Source organism: Castor canadensis, chromosome 1 (assembly GCF_047511655.1).
Source record: "Castor canadensis chromosome 1, mCasCan1.hap1v2, whole genome shotgun sequence".
Classification (NCBI taxonomy): domain Eukaryota; kingdom Metazoa; phylum Chordata; class Mammalia; order Rodentia; family Castoridae; genus Castor; species Castor canadensis.
In genome coordinates this window covers 112,675,198-112,678,105 of record NC_133386.1, presented here as the reverse complement: position 1 = coordinate 112,678,105, position 2,908 = coordinate 112,675,198, and positions in this window count along the sequence as shown.

Below are 2,908 nucleotides of genomic sequence, written 5' to 3'. Positions count from 1 at the left end.
AAGTGCATTTATTATGTTTTTGTTAGATAAACAATACTTATTAGCTACAGCAAGTGTAGAAAACTCCAACTAACCATAATACAAGCATCAGAAAATCCTCCAACTCGGAATGATTTTAATGCTGTACTGTGATGGTAATTGTTCTTCATACCATTTGAGAAGCACTAGGCCAGATTCTGACTTAGTGTTTCAGTCAAATTTGACAGGCCTTTGAAGTTTATCCAGTACAACCATCTTATTTGCTGTTGGAGGAAATAGTCTCAGAAAGGTGAAGTAACTTGTTCAAGACCACTCAGCCTTGAGATCAAGAAAACCTGATCTGATTCCCAGGCCAAGAATTTGTTTTTCACATCACATCGAAGAAGAATCAATTACGTTCTGTTTTAGTGTTGAGTCTATTTAATTCTGTTTCTAATAATTTTACACTATGGCTTCATAAACCTCAGAAAGGAAAGAAGTAGCTATCTTAGAACAGAATCGAGACACTCATTGGTGTAACTGCTGGTGGTAGAACAAGCCCAGTTACAGTGTTTATGACTTGAGTTCTCCTTGAGTTTCTTAACTTTCCTTGGTTTTGTAGGCAGAAAATAGTTATTTTGACAAAATACGTGATTTGTGGACTCGTTCTAACCTTGTGGCTTTCCTTACCACAGTCTTTTATTGATCTGGATGTGCAGGATAAAAGAACTATGAAATGCATGCTTAGGTTCTTTCCTAAACAACAACAAACTTTCTAATAGATATTGAGACACTCCAGGCATCTTCCAGAGAAGTACCTGCTATCACTCCATATTTTTCAAGCACACAAATCTCATTTGATGCGGAAGCTGAAAAATTACTAAGCTTTTAAAGCATTCAGAATAGGATTGTCTCCTGATAATCTAAAAAGATTCACACTTTAAATCGTGAACTTTTTAATCAGCTTGATATAGTATTCTAATATATAATTCTATGAGATGCCATTAAGCTCACTGTATATATTCTCTAGTTTTTGTATGTAAATGTTAACTTATTCAGGTATTTTTTGCTTACATCATTAACTGGTCATGAAATATGAGCCTACAGATACATCAGAAGCTTTATTTTGGTACAAATTCATAAGAATACATTTTTGAACACTTATATTAGGTATTACCAATAATTGTCATAATTTTATATTAAATTTGTTACATTGAGCCTTTAGCACACTAGGAGAATGTGAAAGAGGTCATAGGAAAAGTAGTCTCCATTGTACTAAGATTATATAGTGTTGAATCCAAGAATGAAGTAGACATTTAAAAATTTATAACTTGGTATAAAATGAATTGAAAATCATTACTTAATAGAAAGCAGTATTAGGTTTTTGTCACCTGTCTTTATATGGTATGGCTAGTCTGTGCACAGTTTTATCTTTGTACCTGTTTATTTCCTTATGGAATTAAATGCAATTAAATTTTGAATAGTTGACCATAGCAATAAGTAACTTGTAAATTCAGTGCAAACACATCTTGAGCATTATTGTCAAGGAGGCTTTCTTATTCAGTGAGAAGGCTGAATCAACATCCAATATCAAAGTCACTCAATTACAAAACCTTAAATACAAGAAAACAGTTGAAATGCAGAAAGGAAGAAGGGCTAAAAAAGGAGAAAGTTTTAATCCTTAACAAGAAACATTATTTAGAGGCAAAGTGTAAGTGCACTCTTACTAAGGACTTTTGACAATATTTTATCATTGGAGAATTTTTTCTCTGATATTTAGTTTTAATGAGTGTAACATCCTCTGCAGATACTTTGATTCTGCCGGCTGTTGCTTTTGTTCTGGAGCCTGGAGAAATGAGAACAATTACACCTGTCAAATTCCGTGTCTGCCGTCATTTGATCCATCACATTGTGACTAAGATGACCTCAGCATTTCTCTGTTACCACCATGAAGACTCTTCTGAAAGGTGAACCTTGTCTGAGAGCCACCTGTGTGGGTGAGTGAAGAAAAGCTGTGTTACCTGTGATGAGCTGTCACAAACCAGTTCCCTCTGTTCCCTTACCCAAAAGAGTTGTCAGCATTCCAGTCAACTTTTTGGTGCACTTAGTAGTTCCCAGATTTGCTGTCAGAGGATCTTTTCCTCACATGGCCAGATTCCTTCACAATTCAAGAAATAAAAATTAGGGATTTTTTTTTTGTTGGTTAAAGACCAGTTTACATGGTATTTGCAAAAGGAAGCAAGTACTGTATTAGCAAATGGCACATTATGCTTTAGTTCTGCCTTATGGGATTCTTTATTAAAACCATTTCCAACTCTTTCAGACAACACAGTGCATTTTTACAAGCAGTTATGATAGTGTATGTGCTGTAAATTTTGTAGCAGGGTTTGATTTTACTCAGTATTTTCATAATAGTTATACTTCAAAGTACTGTAAGATGCTAAAGTTCTATGTAAATGCCATTTTTAGAGGTGGAAAAGCATAGGTCTTACCATACCTTAATGGTCACATCTCATGTCTTTGCCATAGAGTCAACACAGCATCTGAGTAGTGCATTTGTTTACTGACAGCATGTACCCTAAAAATGTCATCTTGTCCTCGCTTCTTATTCTTCATTTAAGAGGGAGGACATAGGAATAGAGCTATGGAAATAATAAATAAAATTATTTAAATAATACCAGTGGCTCAATAAATACTGTCTGTTGAGAAACACAGTAACATCGTAAAAGCGTGCAGTGTTGACAATGTAAAATAAGTTTTTAAAATGGGGTTTAAATTTTTTAATTTATTTTTACTTTTATTACTATTATTTTTTCTTAAGACTCGCTAGGCAGGTGCTCTACCTCTTGAGCCATACTGCTAGCCCTTTGTTTGTTTGTTTGTTTGTCTGTTTGTTGTTAGATAGGGTCTTGCTTTTTCTCTGGCTTGCCTGGGACCATAATCATCCTGC